Source organism: Grammomys surdaster, unplaced genomic scaffold (genome assembly GCF_004785775.1).
Source record: "Grammomys surdaster isolate TR1022 unplaced genomic scaffold, NIH_TR_1.0 958, whole genome shotgun sequence".
Classification (NCBI taxonomy): domain Eukaryota; kingdom Metazoa; phylum Chordata; class Mammalia; order Rodentia; family Muridae; genus Grammomys; species Grammomys surdaster.
In genome coordinates, this window is record NW_021605377.1 from 7,976,976 (window position 1) to 8,000,696 (window position 23,721).

Genomic DNA, 23,721 nt, shown 5'->3' on the forward strand with positions numbered 1-23,721 from the left:
TCAGGATGTTATTTTTTAGTTTCATCCATGTGTCTGAATTTTCATACTGTCCTTGTTTTTAATGGCTGTGTAGTATTCCACTGTGTAAATGAACCACATTTTATTTATCCATTCTTTGGTTGAGAGACTTCCAGGTTGCTTCCTGTTTCTGGCTATTAAGAATAAAGCTATTATGAACATAGCACAGCATGTGTTTTTGTGGGATGGTGGAACATCTTTTGGATATGTGCCCAGGAGCTGTATAGCGGAGTCTTGAGGTAGAACTGCTCCCAATTTTCTGAGAAATTGCCAAATTGATTTCCTGGAGTGGTTTTTCAAGCTTGCAATCCCACCAGCCATGGAGTTGTTCCCCTTTCTCCACATCCTTGCCAGTATGTGCTGTTGCTTGGGTTTTTTTACCTTACCCATTCAGCTGGGTATAAGGTAGAATCTCAGAGTTGTTTTGATTTACATTTTCCTAATGACTGAGGATATTGAACATTGCTTTAAGTGTGTCTTGGTCATTCAACATTCCTCTGTTGAGAATTCTCTATTCAGCTCTCTACCCTTCTTTTTTAAATTGGGTTAAGTACAGGATAGCTATGCTACTATCCACATACCCAGAGAAACTAACTAACAAGGAAGGTCTAAGGGAGGATGCTTGACTCTCACTCAGAAGGGGAAATAAAGTAGTCTTTAGAGGTAGATGGAGGGAGGGAACTGTGTGGGAGATGGGATGGGCAGGGGAACTGGAGGGGATAAGATGTAGGAGGAATTGGGCAGAGAGTGATAGGAGAATGAACAGAAATGGGCAGGGCATCTCTAGGACATGCCAGAGACCTGGGGCTCTAGGGACTCTATGAAAGAGACTCTATCCGAGACTCCAAGCAGTGGGGGATATGGAGCATGAAGTCGACATCTCCTGTAGGAAGGTGAAACTCCCTGTGAAGGAATAAGGACACCAACTCACTCACAAAACCTTTGTCTCAAAATGTGTCCTACTTGCAAGAAATATATTCCTTCAGAGATGAAGGAAATGGCTAACCAATGACTCGCCCAACTTGAGACCCATCCCATGGGCAAGAACCAATCACCGAGACTATTAATGACACTCTGTTATGCTTGCAGATAGAATTCTAGCTTAACTATCCTCTGAGAGACTCCACCCAGCAGCTGACCAAAATAGATGCAGAGACCTAGAGCCAAACATTAGACAGATCTCAGGAAGTCGTGTGGAAAAGATGGGGTAAAAGTTGATGGACCCAGTGGGAATAGGGTCACCACAGAAAGACCAACAGAATCAACTAAACTGGACCATCAGGGGCTCCCAGAGACTGAATCACCAATCAAAGAACATACATGAACTGGATCTAGGCCCCTGCACATATGTAGCAGATGTGCAGCTTGGTCTTCATGTGAGTCCCCCAATAACTGGCTGCCTTTGACTCTGTTGCCTGCCTCTGGATCTTCTTCCCCTAACTGGGCTGCCTTGGCTGGCCTCAATGGGAGAGGATCTGCCTAGTTCTGCAGTGACTTGATATGGAGGGTGAGTTGGTACTCAGGAGGTCCTTCTTCTCAGGGGAGAAGAGGACAGTGATGGGCATGGGAGCAGGGTCTATGTGAAGGAGGCACTGGCAGGAGAGGGGAAACTGTGGTTGTGATGTAAAGTGAACAAATTAGTCAATGGAAGTAAAATGAATTCTGAATTTAAAGGTATCTTAATGTATACTATTTATTCTCTACGTGACTGTCTATATTTAACAAAAACCACAATATAATCAGCTACTTTTGTTAAAATTTTCAGGTTACCTCATTTATTAGGGGGTTGTAAAATTGAAAGAGAGATAAAAGTTCACTTGAGATTAAGCAGAGTAAACGATAGATTCATTTCAAGTATCAGCCAATGTATTGACAAAGGACTCATTCCTAGTATGTCTTCACCATCACAACCATCAAAATCTCACTCTATATGTATAGCTACTTTAGCATTTATCAGGGGCTTTTGAATTCTATACTCTATGCATTAGAGGAACAGGCTCTACTCTTTGTTTCTTATTTCGCAGTGTTTGGTTGCTTTCTCTTATAGCAGGAAATGGCTAAAAAATAGCAACATTGGGTAAAACTCTATCAGCATATGGGCAATGGGTAGGTTTGTTTGTTTTCTTCTTTTAAATTACAGTTTAGAAGCGTTTTGGATTCACCACACACACACTCACACTTGTGAGCTGTTATAATAGTTGCTATTATGCTAATGGGTAAACAGATGGGAGCCTAACACAGGGCTTTCTGAAACCTGCTTTCTTTGGTTATTCCTTCTGTAGTGCTAGCTGTGTTGAGTCTAAACAAAAAACTGCTAGACAATTATTTATTCCATTGACATTGGAAAGAGATATCTTAACATTTCCTGAGTGCTCATTTTACAGCAAACACTGTCTTGGAAATGGTCTTTACTATCTGATTGGGGCTTCTATCATTCTTGACGAAACCGAGGCACAGACAATACTTAGCCAGTGCTATCCAGCTCTTTCAGGCTCCAACCCAAAATCTCATTGACTATATATATTCCTCACACTCTTTGATAAATGTAAATTTTTTAACAAGTTGCCCCTAAAGGCAGGGAAGACTGCACATACACCTCTAGAGAGTTTAAGGGTTCAAAGCAAATCACAGCCAGTGTGAAATTTCTTTGAAGTTTCATCTTTTATCTTTAACGTGCATGTGGTCTGCCACATAACATATCTATATTTGTTTTAATATAAAATGTTTGTTTTTCCAAATCTTCAAGCGAAACCGAGGCTCCAGAAGTGTGCATTGTATTTACCCCTTGGCCTCTAGATTACCCCATGAATATCTTGGTATAAAAGCACAGCTGTTCACATTATGAACTCTGCAAAATTGAGGCATATGATTCTAGCCCTGTTGATTTTAATGTGAAATCTCAATTTCCCACAGTGATTCTTTAAAAAGCAGTTTTAAAATCACCTTCTTTCTAAGCTGCCACAGCACCCTGTATTTCTCTGTCATTCAAATTATTTGTTTAAAGTCATTGTCCTATGACTGAATTACGTGAAATTGACATTCACTTTGTTGGTTATGAATAGCACTTGTCCCAGTATCTAGAAAAGAGTAACAATAAATATAAATATTTTAAGTAATAACTGATATATTTTATTGGTAAAATCTTTTGTAAAAGACTTAAATACCCAGCTGGCTCTATCAGGGGGCACATATAAATTTTATATTTCCGTACATGCTGGAAGATTAAGAGCTGTGCTGCTAACTACTCATAGAACTGATTTATCCAGTGGTCCTAGATAGAAAAACTCACCAACAAAAGCATAAGGCAAACCTCTCCTAATATCATAACCTTGCCCGGTACATACCCCTTGGTAGGCATGCAAACCAACATCTAGACATAGACTAGTTACATGGTGAACATATTTCCATGAGTCCAAAAGTGGTATACTGATGTTGATTTCCAAACAATTTGTAGACTGATAAAGCCAACCCAACAGATGTTTTTTCATCATGGGCAGTGATTCGTGTACAGTCTCATAACTGATCAAAATGCTGAGACGTAACATTGAATGTTCAGTTCTAAGTGGGACATACATTTCCCCATACATACCTTCTCCAAGATTTGAGGAATGTCGAAACAGTGGGCAATAAGAATGAAAAGTCAGATTAGGGTTATAGAATGTTGGAGGATGCTGCCTTCTAGGCACAACACAGCCCATGCACTCTTGAAGTCTAGATGCTGAGATTGCTTTCATAAAACCCACACAAGTTTGGACCTGTCATCATTCAACATAGAGGCAAGGTGAGGCTCATGATGCTCTCCCTGTTTACCCCTGAGGATTTTTGGGAACATAATAATTACTGAGGGAGGGAGAGACACTTTCTTTAGTAGTGTAGCCACTAGTGAGATGCCCAAACTCCAGTAAATAACACAAATAAAGCACATTAATTCACACAGAAGCACACATGTACACAAAAGACAAGGAGACAAAAGATGGGCTATTTAAGAGAAATAGTGTGATTACAGGAAGTGGGAAGAGGGCTAGACAGGATATTGGGTGTATGGGTGTGAATATAACCAACGCATTGATAACATATCATATCAATATGCATGTATGTATATATATGATATCATTATTATAAAGTATGACTAGCTTAATTAATAAATTAAGAATAAAGATTGTAAAAATAACTTTTATTCACCAGATATAATTATCATTTTGGAGGCTTATGGCTGAATAAACACATCATTTCTAGCTCTTTCTGAACTCTAGTTGGCTGGTTTAACTCAGCTGTTCTGACCCAAACTCCTCCCTTATTCAAACTAGCTTCTTTCTGCTTCTGACTGAATTGCTTTGCTTAGCCTCAAGCTAACTCTGTCAATATGTTCTAATTTTCTGTCTCTTTATTCTTTGATTCATTCTACCTTTATCTGTCTCTATAAAACTGTCCTAGTAAAACTGCCTCCTGCCCTCTCTACCTGTCTGTTTTTGTTTCTGTCTGTCTATCTCTGTCCCTGTCTCTCCGTCTGTCTCTGTCTCTCTGCTACTCCTGCTACTCTCTTAAGACACCCCTCTTTCCTGTCTGATAATTAGGCATATCCTATCACTGACTCATTGTGTCAAACCTTTCTCTGATTTGTCACTTTGTCCCTCAATCAGGCTGTCACTTTCAAATATAGTTACTTCCTTCTACAAACTAATTTTCCATTCATTGTTTGGGACTAAGGTGTGCCATTCAAGCCAGATCACACAGAACTCAAAGGTCTTTGGATGTGGTCTCTTGCCAGAGCATTTATGTTGCTAGATTAAAATTCTACCAAATCTGTGAGTAACATGTTAGGGAATTTATTAAGAGTAAAAAGGTGGATTTTTAATACAACCAGTGTAGATAGAGTAATTCCTTTAAGCTAATATGGCTAAGCAACTAGTAGGTTTTCTTTATGGAAATAATTGAGAAATTAGGTCTCCATCAGTTAAAGCAATTACTCAGACAGGACTTTCATTCCCTCCAGGTCACCCAGCAGTGGAGGAACTCTCCCAAAGACACACTGGGGGAGTAAACAAAGGAGATAAGAAAGATACTCCAATATATGTTCCCTTTGTCTTACAGAGGATATCATGACATGTCTAGACTACCTTGATTTGACTTAGATCTTAGAGTTAGGCTAAAGGATTAAAAACTATACTCTAGAGGTAAATATTAATTTTAGTATTATATTAACCTACAATTTTATGTCTTTGTAATAGGGACAGTGTCCATTAAGTGTTATTCAGGTTCCAGATACACATTTCTCCACTTCCAGACACACATTAACCAATTGTGGGTATAGGCTTTTAAGCAATTAATCAGCATAATGGAGAAAGACGTCAAGTCAGACATGGGTAAAGACAGAGACTTGCTTCTTTAGCTTGATCTGCTACATACCCAAGGCCTTATAAAGTTTATAGATATCAGAATGTTGCCTCCCTCCAAAATTAAGTGGTCTATCTCTTACAGAACTTTAAAAGGAAAAAAGATGTTTTCTCTTTCTTGTCAATTTTTAATACCAATATATGACATAGTAGATGATAAGACGCATTTACACAAATGTCTACAGGTAGCGTGGGTCTGGCTTTTACTCCTTGGATTCAAAAGTAGGTCTCCTGGACACTGCATATCACTGTCTTATTTTTCTCTTTGTCTTCTGTGATCCTTCAGAAAGTATAATTCTGGTATCTTCTTCTATTTACAGAAGAGAAAATATTTTATTTTATTTATTTCTATTATATATTATTTATATATAAATATAATATATTTTATTACATACTATATATTTTATTATATGATACTTATTATTTATATTATACTATAATGATTTATATTTATATTAAGTTTGTTATATTGGTAAATTGTCATGCACTATTTGAGGTCACTGAGAAGCTGGCTGTTCTGGGTTTGATATTTTTGTTAACTTGACCAATGCTAAGTCATCTTGGAAGAGGGAGGCTCAGTTGAGAAAACTGCTCTATCAGCTTACTTGTTAGGAAAGTCTGAGGAAAATTTGTTTGATTAATGATTGATATTAGGACCTCTGACCATTGTGAGTGACATCACCTGTGGGCAGATGGTCTTGGGTGGTATAAGAAAGCAGTGTGAGGAAGCCATGAGGAGAAAGCCAGGAAGAAGCATTTCTTCATGATCTTTGCTTCTGTTCCTGGCCTGAGTTTCTCCCCTGGCTTCATTTATGATGTAATGTAAGCTGTAATATGAATGAACCATTCAGTTCCAAAGTTGCTTTTGCTCTTGCACCTCATGTTTATCACGCCCATAGAAAAAAAAGCTAAGCAGTGAGTCTGGAGAGCAGGTTTGGTACTCCCACTTCAGACCCAAGCACACCTCAAAGTCTTCTCAAAAATCTCCTGCTCTGAGTCAGACAGGTTGACTCTGTCATGGGGAAAATGGATAATCACAAAGTAGCCCATGAATAAAGGCACTGCACCCTTAAGAACAGATCTAGCATTAACCATTTCCATCAGAGGTGAGCATTGTCTGTGTCATAATATAAAGTTGTTGGTAAAGAAAACAGTTGGTGGACAGTTTATCCATGGAGATCCCTCTGCCTGGAAGTCTTCAGACAGTAACGCCAGCTTCCCAGTTTTAATAGGGCTTTCTTAACTGATTTCTGCTGGATGTTTTAAACATCAGTTGGATGGTGTCTGGCTACTTATCTATTGCTTCTCTCTATAACTGTGTGCATTCATTCCAGACCAAATGCAGAGTTATGAGAGAGCACTCTCAGGACCACACAAACACAATACACTTTCGATCATTTTGTGTTTTCTATAAGGTTTTCCTGAGTTTAACGGTATTATACAGGTAATGTTATACTTTGTAAATAGTGTCAATTCAATTCTTTGGTGTATCTGGTTGCTGATGTTACTATGTTTCATGAAATTAAGAAAGCGAAGTGTATTTTTAAAATTTTATGTATATATGTATGTGCCTGAATGTATGTATGTAAACCATGAGCATATACATATTCTCAGAGACCAGGCAAGAGGGGTGTCAGATTGCCCAAAACTGGAGTACTAAGTTGTTATAAAGCACCTGGTGTGAGTGCTTGGAATTAAACCTGGGACCTTTGTAAGAACAGCAAGTAATTTTACCATTGCTCCAGTCCCAAGAAAGTTAATAAAAATGAAAGGAAAGTAAAATGGGAACAGTTTTATTGATAAGAGATTTTATTATGATGACTAGATATGAATGGGAATAAATAAAGCTCAATAGCCTAGACAAGTTAAGAAAATCTGAGTCATATAGATAATTCATATGAAGGATGAGAATTAGAGGTCTCTCTTTTCCCCTCCACCCTTTCTTACACACACACACACACACACAGGCACACACACACACATACACGCATATGCACACACACACTATTTAACATTTCTAACATCAAAGTTAAAGTCATTGATATCATACAGATTGAACAATTTGTTAAAGAAACACTAAGGGAACCAAAGACTTTTTCCAAACATAATGACCTCTCAGGACAAGCCTTTCAATTTACAGTAAAATATAAAAGAGTTAATTTTGCCTTCCTTTATACTCAACAGGAAAGTATGATTAAAGATAAAAATAATATATATTTTTTTAGTTATCTAAGTACTTCCTAGACATTAAGCTTAGATTTGTAAGAAATACTCTTTAGACAACCAACTCTCATTAATGATTTTCTTCTTGGAAAGAAAAATTCTGTCTAAACCCTTTTGGCTCCGTTTCAGTACTACAGCACCTTCACAGGACTTGTGGCTGAGAGAGGCATGTTTTAACCTGAAAGTTCAGTGATGGTGAAATCTCTTGTCTCATCCTCATCTGTGAAGCCACCTGAGAGGGACCTCAAGGCTGATTTTTAGCCACCCCAACAGTTATCAAAGTGCTTGAAAGCAGACCCTGGGTTCATCAGTCTCTAGCTGAGCCTTGGAGACCCAGGCCAGGGACAGATTCAAAGAGAAGCCCTGAAAAGGTACTTTGATTTCCAACCTAACATTCCTATTCTGCTCTAAGAAGTCAGATAGATTGACTCCCAGATTCCTTAAGCATCAGTTTAGTGTTATCTTTTCGAGAAGGGGAGGCTCAGAATGGGAGATAGAAACTGATTATGTAGACTTAGAAGAGACTTCTGAAAGCTGCACATTCAAAACTGTCTTTGAATCTCTAGCCAGGAATGCCAGAAGGGAGCTCTCATTTCTTATCTCCTAAACGAGGGCTTCTACATGGAGGCTGCATGTGAGGGTGGGAACTGAAACTCCAGACCAGACATTAATTCCTTCTGCTGAACAGCTTTGGAACTAGAATGCTGGGTTTTTTGTTGTTGTTGTTGTTGTTGTTGTTGTTGTTGTTGTTGTGATAATGGGGTATATCAAGTACTCATTTCCAGCCCATTTTCTAAATGATTTTAAGGTTGCCTCTACAGAGGGATTAGAATGTTACACTAAAGATGGAATCTATCTCCTGGTAGTGACATAACACTATTTCTCCCCTTAATGAGAGTTCACTCCTCAGGAATGGGGTTCACATTAAGTGATGCTAAGGATGGAGGAGGAATAGTCATCTTTTAGTGAGACAATGTGTTTTTCCTTTTATAATATTTGCCCCTAGTAGAGTTGGTTACAGAGCCTTAGCCACTCAGCTTCATGAGTTTGACTTCTTTTCTGAATTTGTCAGAAGTGACTTTTCCTTCTTTGTCTCTAAGCATATTTTAGGTTTCACCTTTCCTCTAGAGTAGTTGTTCTCAACCCTCCTAATGCTTTAACCCTTTATACATCTTCTCCTCATGTTGGGGTGATTTCCAACCATAAAATTATTTTATCACTAATTCATATCTGTGACTTTGCTGCTCTTATGAATTATAATGTAAGGATGTCACATGCAGGATCATATCCAAAGCTTCTCATTTCTCCATATAGCTATTCATCTGCTCTGATGGAGACCTCTGTTCTGGCTTAGCTCAGATGGTATGTCTTTTTCTCCTTTTTTACCCCCTCCATCTTCCTCTTCCTGAAAATTGCCAAGATTTATAGCTTATGTTTTCCCAGGGGTAGTGAGGGAGAGGATTTTGTTTTAAACTCTCCTTCAATTATCCTTGAGATTCAAAACAAAGCAAACAAAAACAAAATCCGAACACAAAACCCAAGTGTGCAGTCTTTTATGCGTATGGATATTCTGACTTCAGAAAACTATTAAGCTTTTTTAGCCCATATTTCAAAACCTGAGCTTTTTATTCCAGTTGAATCTCATTAAGCTGCCTTTTTATGATAGGTAACACCATTCTAGATAGTATCATACATAAATACAAACTCTTGCTTTTAGGACAAAGTATAAATATTAGAATAAAGAGAGGCTTGGGGGTGAGACAGTGACACACTGTTTCTGTTGGGATTTTCTCTTGTTGTGTATTTTTTGTTTTCTTTTTTTCCAGCAAAGTTCTTTTACATCACACCCATACCAACCAGGGCGCATGCTATTGCCTCCCCAGGCCAACCATTTACCTTTGCAACTGCTGGCCAAATGCTCTGGTCAGATACTAATAATAGCAGATTTTGGTTATCTAGTATCAGGTTTTAGTGTGTCTCTTGCTAGATTCATGAGCAATAGTGTTGTCCTTGATATTTATTCTTTCTGTGTGAGCCTCAGCATTTCCTTGGTACTGAAGCTGCACAATCTGACTGGCTTCCTCCACTTAGCTTGTGTCCACTGCCTTCCATTCGCCATACTCACTACAGTGCTGGTCTCAGTTTAATGTTCTGATGTTTCTCGCTGCATCTTTTCAACATCTGATGTTTCGGGCTGCATTAGTCAGAGTTCTCTGCAGGTCAGGACTTAGAGAATGAATTCATATGCAAAGTGGAATTCCTTAGATTTTATTCAGCAATATAGGATGGATAGTCTGACAATGTATTTCTGCCAACAGGAAGGGCTGAGAACCCAATGACCATTCAGTCTATGAGGCTGGTCCAGCAGTCCCAGCCTGGTATGGAAGGCCTAAAAGATTCCTGAAGAACCATTGCTCGCTGATTTACATTAAAGCTGCGATCTGATGCCTGCTAAGAATGGTGAAGCAACAGCAGAGTACATACATGCATGCACTGTTTAGAAACAAAGGTGAACAGGGGAAAGCCACACTAATTTTCCCAAAGCCCTCTTGATAAATGGCTCCACAGCTAAAAGGCCTTGCCTGCTCTGTGGGAGCCTTTTCTTCTCTATGTTAATCTTGGAAACTCTTGAACAGTTTTCCTAGAATGTCTTTTAGTTGGTTCAATCGAGTTGGAGAACGAAGACCACCCCCACCCCAATTCCCATCACCCTCTCTGATTCACATGTGCCCTTGGTGCTCATGGTTCATGTTCCTGCCATGACATCCCCTTGTACTGCTCCCTTCACAGGAGAAGTCATAACCATTCCCTGACACATGTGTGCTTCCTGGAGTTTGTACAGGTAGAGGGAGGGAAATCAGTGTGTACACTTTCTCTCTCCCTCATCCTCCAGTCCTTACTGTTACAGTTACTCATACATGACCAACTTTGAAGAGGTCACTTTATGCTATCCAGGAAGAAAGCCATCCCCAGATACCAAACTCAATCAGAACCTTGATTTGTGATTTTTTACCCTTCATAATTATGAGAAAGAAAATAGATAATTATGAGAAAAAAGGCTTTCATTTGCAGCACACTACATATGCTATAATTCACGCTAACTTCTGATGGTTCAAGACAAAATAGCATATTTCTTAGAGCCTTGAATTCTTCCACTTTTCTGTCTCTCCATTTCTCTACTTAATCCATATTTTTCCTACCTCATTCTAGTGAAAACTTCCATTGTTTCCTTTCTTTACATAACAAAAACAATGCAGCCAAAGTAAGCTTCTAAAAATATATTTGTGATCCGAGTGCTTAGCCACATATGATCATCAAGGATTTCCTTTCTGTGAAAGATGATATTCTCAATCCTGGGCTCGAGAAATGGCTTAATGGTTAAGAGTGCTTACTGCTCTTCCAGAAGACCAGCATTCAGTCTCTAGCACTAATATCAGGAGAGTCATAACTGCTTGTAATCCCAGCACCAGAGGGTTAGCCACCCAAAGAGTCCTCCATGCCCTTCTGTATGCATAAAGCAGACAAGCAAAAGGACTCATGTAGACATAAATAAAGATAAAATAATTAAAACGTCCTAAATGTCTGAAGGCCTCAGTTTCCCTACAAATCTCATCTCTAACCTTCTTACTCGTAGCCTCACATTAAGATTTTCCTCTTTCCTTTAGTTACTTTTATATTTATATGTATGTATGCATGCATGTATGGTGTGTGTGTGTGTGTGTGTGTGTGTGTGTGTGCCTGTGGGGATCAGAGAACCACCTCCACTATTTATCCTCATTTTCCTGTCTTATCTGAGATAGAGTCTGTGGTTCATTGCTGAGAACACCAGACTACTGGGCCTATGAGCTTTCAGAGATGCTCCTGTCTCAGCCTCCCATCTCACAGTATGTGCGCTAGAATTGGACATTCCCATAACTGCCCCCATTTTCCATCTGCTCAATGGACCTGAGCTCAAGTCTGAGCGCTTGTAGAGCAAAGACTTCATCCACTGAGTCATCCCTCCCAGCTCTCCGTTTTCCATTAAACTTAAAATGCCTTACGTGGTCCAGATTCTGCCCAGTCACGACTCAACCCGTGACTTCAGCATGGATGATATTTCCACTTTCCCCACCATTCCAACATCCAGATCTAAACTGATTACTGTTGTGATCCACGTTCATCACTGCCCCTCTCTCCTTCACAGGATTAAATCATAATTACAAACTTTAAATTTGATTATTTTATTATACTTTTAAATTTGTGCATGTTGCATCATGGATATCCAGATGTAGGGAGGCCTTGTCTGTAAATATGCATATGGAGGACACAGTTCATGTAGTGATATTATATGCCTTTCTCTATGACTCTCTGCCTTTTTGTCTTTTTGATACAGATTCCTTCAGTGAACCTGGGCCTTACTGGTTGAACTACTCTGACTGAATGGCAAGGTCCCACAGTCTACCTGTCTGTTCCTCCAACATTGGGGTTCAAATACACAAGGACACACCAATGTTTATGTGGACAAAGAAGATACAAACACAGATATTTATGCTTGCAATGCAAACTCCTTATGCACGGAGCCATTTCCCCAGACCCATTTTTTTATTTATTTCACTCAGAGCTTCACCATAAAGCCCAGGCTAGCTTTGATGTTTCTGCAGCTTAGCTAAGATCATAGGTAATGACCACAAGATTGGCTCAATTATACATATTTGAATGTCTAATATTTTCCTACATTTCTATATAGTTTGAGGTCATGTTTCTCCCAACACTACTCTTTAGGAGCATTCAGATATTAATGAATGAAAGATGGGGAACTTGGTGTAGAAAGTAAAAGTTCCATTCACAGTGGGCACAGATCCCTCTAGTACACAATTGTAAATGGCTAGAACGATGCTGACCTTCACTCCTTTACCCTGGAAGAAAGTAGATGTGAATTAAATTACAGGGAGACAGGCATTATCCAGGAGTTCTGCTTTAAACTAGTATATGGCAAAGCTTTCTGACCACAGAAGAAATGCAAAGTGATAGCTCCTTTGCTGAGAGCGTGCAGAGCTGAACACTTCACGGTCATTAATGTAGGATCCTCCCACGGATGCTGCAAGACAGGTACTCTGATGGGAAAGAGAAGAGCTATAAGTGGTAGTACAAGAAAACTTGAGCAGACAAATTCCAGAGTAGATGGATCCACTTGCTCTTCAATTAAATTGAGTGTGTGTGTGTGTGTGTGTGTGTGTGTGTGTGTGTGTGTGAGAGAGAGAGAGAGAGAGAGAGAGAGAGAGAGAGAGAGAGAGAGATCCAAACACTGCAGAAAGACTTCAAATGAAGTAAACATGATTAAGTAATCTGTAGGACATCAGACATTCTTCTTGATCCTGAAGATCCAATGGTGTTTAAAACAGATGCAGTGTTCCTTTAATATCCTTGGCTTCAGGACAAGTATCAGAATTCATAGATGCTCGAGTCTCTTATTTAAAACGCCAAAGCATTTGCAGATAACTTGCATATATCTCTCCAGACATATACTTTTAAAAGAATATTCAGAGTTATAATAGCTGATGAATTATAAGCATTGTATAAATATTTATGCTCAATTAAATAGGGTATAATGTAAAGAACAAATCTGTAATTGTTTAGTACCAGTGAATTACTTTTCTCGAATACTTTCCATCTGGTATTGTTTTAATCTTCACATTACTAACCCACACGGAGACTGGGGACCTGTTATCCTCTTACTGCTCTGATGATGCTTAGTCTGGTAGAGACGGGCATTTAACATGTGAGCCAAGGATTCATTTTGGACAGTGGTCTTCATCAATAGACTGTTGCAGACTTGTTCCCATGTATATTGATTGAACTCAAATGAGGGTTCAGATTGGCTGAGTGGGATGTCTGAGTTAGGACTCCAGTGATAAGAAGAGTCCTTCATGTAAAAAGGAGAAGGAAGAGGGTTGCAGAAATCATCCTCTTATGAGCAGATAGTAAGAAACCGCAGAACAAAGCAAGCATCCTATGGAGAAGGCACACTGAAGCAGGTTGCAAAGAGTCCTTACAGAAACACAAGGTAAATTGCACAGTGTTGGAGATACTGGTGGGCAGTGTGCACTGTGGTCTAGACTCCACAGAAGGTGTGTCTGATTTTAGGCAGACTAATTATAGAATCTAGTCTCCAACTTCATTACATGATGGTACAATCTCCATTGGTAAAACCGTGTTGTGTTGGAACTTTGAAGTTTGACAGAATTTTACCAGTTTCTTATTTGAAGAGAACTTAAATTGGACATATATTCACCATATCTAGGTTATAGGTCACTTGTCCCTGTAGAGCTGTTTCTTGATGAAGACAAGACCTCAGAAAATCAAAAATAATAAGTAGGAAGCATTAAAAAGTGACACAAACCATGTGAAAATAGGTTAATAAGCTAATAATAATAATAATCTCTGTTCTGAATAAAAGTATTACTGTCTTTCTATATATAATGATTCTACAATGGTAAGTCTTATGACTGCCCTGTGCACTCTGTCACATACTGTAGAACTTTTTATCCTATGGTGCTACAGAAACTGCCACAGTTAGTAGTATTTTGATTGACTTTATAAAAAATGATAACTGATCTACCATGGAAAGAAGAGTACCCTTTAATTTAGGAATGCTAGGTAAGAATGTTCTCTACATTTCCTACTTTATGTTACATTTCTGTTAATAAAAAATGACAAATTCTCCATGAAGTTATGAAATAGCTAAAAGTGGAAAGCAATGTTGGGTAATGCAATAAAATACAATCTATGATTAATTATTGAGTGCACATTCCTGAATTAGGCATTCCTGGAGCTTAGGGACATGAGAGACTTCACTGAGGGAGAAAATTGAATTTACCAGGCACAGGCTTCCACTGGTGTCATGACTCAAACTTGACTATAATAATAATATAATCGCCATCATTTATTAGGTGCAGGCCGTGTGTCCAGCACTGTGAAGTGATTTACATATATTATCACGTTTGTTCTTGGTAGAACCTTTCAAAGGAAGGTTCTTACTGTCACTGTAGATGAGGATACTGGTATTTTCTTCATGAAAGGCCACCTGCCCATGTACCCAGTTCTGGTAAGTATCAGATTTTAACAATCTGTGTTTGGAAAGTGCATGTACTCTATGACTCTGCCTAGTGCTACACTTCTTTGATGGACTATCTGTCTATGTCTAATGAATCTTACCTCCTGTCTATAGAGATTATCGATCCCGCATACTTCTGATTTTCACTCTCTTAGGATTTTGCTAAGCAAGCATGGTCATGATCAATGCAACCTCATTTTTCTCAAAACCTAACTTCTTGGCTTTGTATACCAGCTCTCTAGAGCACTGCTGTGCCCTTGTGGGAAAAAGTAGTCTGTTCTTCTGGGTCTCAGTGTCCTCAAGTTTAAAAATACAGACAACATAATATGTATAACATGGAATTACTATAAAATAAAAACTAGTTTTCTTAAGGTATTTTTCTGGTACACAGTATGCCTCCAATAGAGTTAGTTGTTAACACAAATTAGCAATGCAAGTTTATTCTTCGCATGAAATCAAGATGCTAACAGTGCGGTTCAAGTGTGAATTGAAAGAAAATCGTGGTACTTCGATAGGCTTTCTGTTAATGAAAAGGACTGCTTTAAGTGAATCTGGTAAGCTTCTTTTTCCAATTATTAAATTCTTTCTAATTTCTCTACACTATTCTTTGAAGTCTTCCTTTCCCCACAAGGTGACTTCCCAAGACATTAAATGAAATAGATTTAATATTTAAAACTCTCTCCCTCCTTCCCCTTCTCCTTCCCTTCTCCCTCCCCTCCCCTTCCCCCCTCTTTCCTCTCCACTCTACTGAATTTTTTTCTTCTATGATTGGGTTTCTATTTGTGACAAGACTTTTTATTATTGATATACATATTGAATATGTAAATAGAGGAGCTAGCTAAGAACCTGACTACCCTGTAACAGTGAGCATGTGCTCTTCTGTCACAAAGGTTGTCTTCTGTCATAAAGGTTGTCTTCTGTCATAAAGGTTGTCTGCTTCGGCTGTGTGATGACGAGGATACTGAGCCATTTGGAAGTGATAACCATTTTCTACTTCTTACTGGTCAGTCTTCTGCTGTGAAATGTTTCATCAAACAGATTGGTAAAATCGTGTGCCCCTAGATAACTGTAGGCCTTTGTAGAAGGTAGATTTGAAATATGTTTCATGCGACATAATGAATCCTGCAAATTTTAACCCTAAAAGAGACAATTTCCAAGTGCTTGAGGAGCCCCCTTAATGAAGAGAGATTGTTTCATCCTTTCTACTAGTCCCCATGTGGTAATCAGAGCAGAGGCATAGGGGTTGCAGGAGTGTACATTTAAATGCTGTGTTCTGCTTTTCCTTTTGCTTATTTTTTGCATAATATCCAAGTTCTATAACTTAGGACATACAATGATTTTTATTGCCTAACTGTTAGTAAAGAAGTTCCTTGTTATACATTGTCTATGGGTCATGTTTTAAAAACCTGAAGTTATACTTTCTTATTAATTAGTGCCCTGGACTCAGAGTCTGCTTTCAATATTCTGCTACCAAAAAAAAAAAAAATCAATGCATGATAAACAATCTTGTATGAGGATCATTTCATACATATGTGAACAGACATGGTAATTGTGTTTGTAATTAGATGATAGATTTTGTCATGAAACTTTCTGCCAATGCTACACCAAGTCCTCTTCCTACTAGCAAAATATTCATATCCCTGTTGCCATCTTCAATGTTATGTTATCGTACTCCTCAGAACTTTCTCTAGGTACAAGAAAATAATGTCATCTCAATGTGCTGAGTCTGTATTTCTGTGGTTAGTGAAACACATCCTTCATGTTCTTCAGGAATGTGTTACGGAAAGCACAATACAAAGATGTTTTCCCTGTGCTTCCTCATGCCATTAAAATAATGTAATCAAACACTGATTGAGGTGTCATAGAGGAGAACGTGATGAATGGAATTAAAGTTATTGATCTTACCTCATAATAGGGAGATTCTCCTGGAGTATCTGTATGATCCATAAAAAGAAGGGAGTCTTTAAAGGGAAGGGAGTCAGAGGGTGCAGAGAGGCAGCCATAGTGGAAGCTGGGTCCTGTTAAGGCAAAGATGCCAGGCAGGGAGTCAGGAAGTTAGCCAGCCATTATTGTTTTGCAGGTAGAGGAAGAGGACATAAGTCACAGAGTACAGGGGGCTCAATAAACAGACAGTCCTCAGCTCACATCCAACAAGGGAAGGTGGCCTTAGTCTTAACATCCTGGGAACTGAGTTCTGACCATTTAATTAGCTTTATGAGTTGCAGAACTGTTTGTTTACTTAAAAGATAAAAATTTGGAAATTCTAATGTCATTAAATTTCGTATCAATAAGAAAAAAATATAAAAACAGTGAACTATATTTTTAACAAGTTGTATACCTTCTTCTTTTTTTAAAAATAACATTCAGGAAATAAGAGCAACAAATTTTTATATACTTTCTGTGAAGGGGTATGGATACCCAATCAAGTGAAGTTTTAAACAGGTCAGGTTAGACACCTGCTAATATTATTATCAGCATACCTTCAATAGCCTGTTTGTGTATGCACCACTTTCAACCACAGAGTACCAGTATTTCATTATAAGAGATACAGAAAGTGAACTGAAAATTAAATGGAAACACATAAGACAAAATAAGAGACGGAAAATGTTAATCTCAATGGAATGGTATATGTACGTGATACACTCTAAAGATATCTCAAGGCTAACAGAAGGTTAGAGGAGGGAGGGAATTCATTGAAGTCAAATTAATCCTCTGACATTTCCAAAGTTATTACTACGGAATAAAATGACAGAAGTTAAAGTTCACAAGATATGTGAGAGTTGAATGGAGTAGGAAAAAATATTAAAGTAAAATTATATCAGTAATTAAAACTGGAAAATGAGAAAGAAGAAAAAAAGAGAGAAACAATGAAAGGAACTGTTATTGCCCAATGTTAATATTACACACAGTAAAAACTAAATTTCCAAATAAAGTAGTTACAATGTTTTTATACAGGTGTTAGTAGAAAAACATCAGCTACAACAATATATGTACCTTCTAGACATCCAAGAAAGTTGCAAAACCTTGAAAAAGTGAAATCACAACCCAAAATATTTAAAAATATAAAATGATATGATTAAACTAAAATTGCAGCCATCAGTCACATCAACATTGAATTCACTATACGTGTTAAATTGCCTTTTCCATTGTCTTAAGAAAGCAAAATGCAACTGAAGGCCTTTCCCATAATACACTTGCAGGCATCCAGGGATAGAGGATGGCAGGCAAACTGAAGTTCAAAGAAAACAGGAGTCACCATATTAATGACAGATAAAATTCCACCCCAAGCAACTATCTTTGGATCCTTGTGCCAATTCCATATGTGGAATGGAATCTCTTTTCATCTTGGAATTTTAGCTGCTAATTGGGGAGACGTTCAAATTTAAATAAAGAAAGTCCGGTCAAATGAAATCCTATGTACTCACTTCTCAGGCACTGACTTGTGTGCGCTAGATGAGAAAAGGGAAAAACTATAAATATATCATGCGTGTTAGGGATCCATCATTTCAAGTTATGTGGGAAGTAATGTGGCCATGTTTTGACACGATAGGAAATGAACTACTCAGTGCTTTCTTAATGCTCCTTAATACTGTGCAACGTACCTCTGCATTGGTTGCCAGCTTGCTTAGTGATGCTGTTTAACATCTCACTAATTCCTTCTTGTGAATTTTTTCATTTATTGATTTCTTGATCTTTCCACATTTTTTTAAATGTATGTATTCACTTTTCATTCTGATCACTGCCTCCTCTCCCATTTCCCCCTCCAGCATGCCCCCCTCCCCATCTCCCCTTTCTTCTTCTCTGAGTAGGCAGGCTCCCTTCCTGGGAACCCCCCCCCCCCTTCCCCAGACACTTCAAGTCTCTGCTGGTCTAGAGGCATCCTCTCCCAATGAGGCCAGACAAGGCTGCCCAGCTAGGATAATGTATCCCACAGACAGGCAACAGCTTTAGGGATAGATCCCACTCCAGATGTTCCACACCCACATGAAGACTGAGCTGCACATCTGCTACATATGTACAGGGGTGAGGTGGGGTAGGTTCAGCCCATGTATACTCTTTGGTTGGTGGTCTGGGTTCAGTTTCTGAGAGCCCTCAAGTGTCCAGGTGACTTGACTCTGTTAGTCCTTCTTTGGGGTTCCTATTGCTTTCCTTATATAAAATCTCCAAAGCGAAAATGTGATTCTAACATCTGTGCTATCCCATTCTCTCCCATTTCTGTCCCTTTATTGATGCTTTTGGAAATCCCTTGCTTATTCCAAAATTTAGGGCTCTCTACAATTCTTACTGAACGTTATTTTGTGCATTCATGGTTTACTTAGATTGGAAATTTTAAGAAAAAAAAGTACAGGATAATCTGCTGACATTAAATCATAGGTTTATTGATCTAGACTATCCCCGCCCTCCTCTCCAAAGTTACATGTCAATGTCTTCCATTTTTTCTAACTACTTATTTTACTTAAACAGATGTAGTAATGTCTTCAAATTCTGCAGGCATATGAACTTCAAAGGCCTGAGAAGTCTGGGGTGGGGAAATCTATGGGGTTTTCGAAATGTTGTCCTCTTCCTCTCCTCCTCCTGCTCCTCCTCCTCTTCCTCCTCCTCCAAATCTACCACCTCCTCATCCTTCTCCACCTCTTCATTCTCCTCCTTCATCTTTTCCACCTCCTCTTTCTCCTCCTTTTCCCTCTACTTCATCTCCACTTCCACCACCACCACCACCACCACCATGACTTCTTCCTCCTCCTCCTCCTCCTCCTCCTCCTCCTCCTCCTCCTCCTCCTCCTCCTCTTCCTCCTGATCCTCCTCGCCCTCCTCCTCTTTCTCCTCTCAGTAGTGGAAACTGCTGTTTCTCCTTTCACCAGTAGTGAGAAGACAGATGAGCACAAGCTGTTTTTTGTTGCAACAAAGATATTATTGGGAGAAGAAGCAAAGCTTGGTAAGGCATTCTTTCTGCTCTTTCTCACAGGCTCAAGTGCTCAAAGGCTGAGGCCTGCATCTTCCCTGGGAGAGTCTATTCTCTGGAGACAGTGCTGGTATTTTTGTCTGATATAGTGTCTGGCAGGGATTGAGTTATTTTATTTTAAGTAGCAAATAAAATTGTTTTTCTATAGTGGCCACACAAACTGTTTAGATTTTTAAATTTGTTTGATAGTTAATTACACATGAATGTATTTGGAGACTGAATATTGTGATATGTGTCTTTTGATGATCATTCACTTTATTTTATTCCTAGATTTGTATCAAGTTTGAGTAGCCTGTGCTTACAGATATATGAGAAATATATATATTTACTAATAACATTCAATAATACTTATTTCAACTTATAGACTTTCAAATGAATTAATTTATCTCACTTCACAGATTTAATTTTTAATGATTTAAAAACATGCCAGTTGTATACTGTGAGGCAACTGATAGGTGTGTTTGAATGCTTCTATTACTCAAACAATCTTCTACTATTGAGAGTTATAGTTTGATAAAAGAAATCAAGCTGTATCTGTCATGCACGAATAAAAGAGAGATCATATGGTGGAGTGTTGTCTTCCTGGGGTTTCAGTGGATTTTATCAAAAACTACAATAAGTAAATGAAACAGAGTGAGGATTCCTGGAAATATTTAAGGATATTTAGGCAAGAATGTTTCTTTCTTCCATGTTTCGTGAGCAAAGTCACAACCACTTTGAGGTACAACCAAAAAAGAATGAGAACTAATTTTCGTTTTACAGGGCATCTAAATTCTGCAAACTCCTATTACTTCAGACATTTGGGTATCGTACAGGATTACCCTATGTTGAAGTTCAAGAAAGATTTCTTTTTGCACAGACTCTCAAATTATATATATATATATGTATATATATATATATATATATATATATATATATACATATATATATATGTATATGTATATTACGTTTTCAAAAACAGAATTTAAATAGCTGTTTATCTGATTACTAGTTTCATAGAATAAGGGAAAACTAAGAGGAAAAAAATGTCCTATATCTTGAATGTGTTCCATATTTTATCTCATTGATTCCCCAAGCAATTGGTGCTATTCAGAGCAGCATTCAGTTGTGTATAGTGTAGTACCTATTGATTCCATGATATTATTATTTTAAGAGAAATAGAATTAGTTATCTGAGGCTTCAGGGTAAGTACAAAACTCAAAAAAAAGAGGCCTTGATGATCTGGGAGGATGATGCAAACAGTCTGAAAATCCTCGTAGCCGGCTATATCTTAGAAAGTGCTTTAATAGACTCAGCACAGAGCACCATTCATTAATTAAAGCCTGGACTGATACAAAGACTGGTAGTTTTTTTCTTTACTTTTCTTATTTCTACTGAACTTGAGAGATACAGTTGATTTTATTTATTGTTTTGATGATTCACTCATTGTTAGGCGAGTCTTCAGGATAAGTTATAACTTCTGTTCCAATAGTAATTCATGAAAATAACACCAGAAATATTACCCTTTCTGCTTCCTCCTCCTATTCTTCATTCTTCCTCTTCTTCCTCCTCCTTCACTTATTTTCCATCCTTCTTTTTCCCCTTTTCCTCTTCCTTTTCCTCTTTTTCTGATAGTGAGGACTGTGTGGTTTCCCCTCCTACCAGTAGAGAAGACAGAGGAATACAAGCTTCCATTTTCCACAACAAACGTGTTATCTACATCTAGGCTTTGGTATTGAAGTATCCAATATTATTTATTCTAAGAGCCTCAAAACCTTTACACCCATCAAAACATTCAATGACAATGTTTTGGCTCTGTCCTGCTTATGCTCACTATAAAATTCTCTAATGCACCCTAGCCTATGTTACTGAAATGTTCAATATTTTCCTAGTAGCTCAAAACCTGTGTACCCACTAAAGCATCCAATGAAGATTTTTGGCAGGCCCACTGTTACTGTGATTCCAGTTGGCTCTTAATCCCATTCTCTTCTACACTAAACCAATGCACACACTTTCTACTCATTGGTAGCAAATGACTACCAGGAGCTCTGGGTTCATAGTCTTGTAGTTAAGAATTGGTATAAGGAACCATTTTCTGATAGCAACAGTTTGGGTCAAATCTTGGCTGTGAAACTTATTGTTCCAAGGTGAGAATGTGCTCATCTTTGAAATGGCCGTTGTCTCTAATGACATAGAGTAGGTTGTTTGACTTAGTCCCTTAGCACATTATCTTCCTGGAAGTTGGGATTAAGTTCAGCTTAATGCAAGTCAGATGAACTGAGTGGGGAGGAACATCACTGACAGTAAAGCAGTTGGGTGAAGAAAGAGAAATTTGTGTTTTAAAGGGAAATGAGTCTGTATTGCTACTTGAGGAGCAAGTTGAAATTCTGGAATGTCTTCCTATTCCTCTTTTTTCCAGTAGTGAGGACTGTTTATCCTCAGAAGTATTGTTTGCCATTTTGATTAAAGTTGGTTTTGTTACTAATATTTTTTTTTGTAAATATGTAATATGTAAGGATTTATCTCTAGAACAGAAATCATCACATTACTCTTAGACACAAACACATAATTATATGTTCTAATAAGTGGCATGTATACACGAGCACACATATAATATCTGAGTACCCACTAAGTATCAATTAGTAATATTAACTGATTCTCCTTCCACCTCATTCTTTTACTGCAGGATGTGTGATTCCTCAGGCAAGCGGCTAGATTTCTGTTGTCATTATCAACTCAGACACACAGTATAGCTAATGTGGCATTTTATCCTTAGTGCCATCCATATTAAGGATCTCCTAACAAACACTCAAGTGCACACTAAGTAAGGACACAACTATATACATACGTGGACTCTTTATTATGCATCATTTTTTAAAAACTGTGTGTGATAACTAAAGAAGCAAAATTATAGGGACAATTACAAGCCAGAACATGTTTGTTTCTCTCGTTCCATATGGGAATAACTGTGAACCGTTGCTTGACTAAACCGTTCTCACAGTTCCCTTCTGAACCTTCTGTTTACCTGGAGCTAAACAGATTGCTGAGGCCGTCCCCGACACATCTCCATGCTCTAGTTAATTTGCTTCGCAGTCACTCATTTGCTAACATGACAAGCCGTCCCAAGATATTTTTAGGATCACTACTTCCAAGAAACCAAACTCTATTTCAGGTTTTGTCTCAATTCTCCCGGGAATTTAAAAATAAGCGCATTACTCCCCCAAAGAAAAGCAAAGAGTGCTTCACTCCATTTCTCTGAAGACATATACTGACCTCTCGTCTTCTCTTTACCCTATTTCGTAGTATTTAAGGTCGTGATCTACTTTCACATCCTTTGATTTCTGTTTCATTTCCCCAAACAGACCAAATAGTGGTCTGAGTCCTGATTGAGAGCCATGAACACTATTTTGAAGACAAAAGATAATTGCTCTATGTATCGCCCCCCCGCATACCTATCTCAAGAACACAAAGCCACTTCTCTCTTTTAAAGTTTTCTCTAGCTGTAAAATCCAAAAGAGAAAGAGAGACAAAAATTTTGCCGAGTTCTGTAAAGGTTCTCTTGGAGCCTATTTTAATCATAATCTTTATAGATGGTTTTAATCTCATCTGAATGCTACCCTCTGCTTCCTGCCCTACTCCCACTTCGATGCCACGAGCTCCGTTGCGATTTTCAGTAAACCAGGCCCCATTGCTGAATTAGAACACCCACATCCTTTTACCCATGAGGCATCCATATGCCCATCTGCAGTGACCCTGGGAGAGCTCTGACAGATGAGGAAGAACAGCTGGGAAGGAAGCTATGGGATTATTTTAACCCATGATTTTAAATCTTCTTTTTCAAAATTCAGCTAAAGGAAAGAAAACCTACAATGCCAATTGTTATTTCCGGTTAATGAATTCCATGAGAAAATGAATATACAACACTTGGAACTATTCGGGATTCATTTTTTTCTTCACATCTGGTTAGTGTAAAAAATATGGGTAAAAGAATGGAGAAAAGAGAAGGGATTTTTTTGGATATATTATTTTTACTTACTTTATTTAGTTACTGA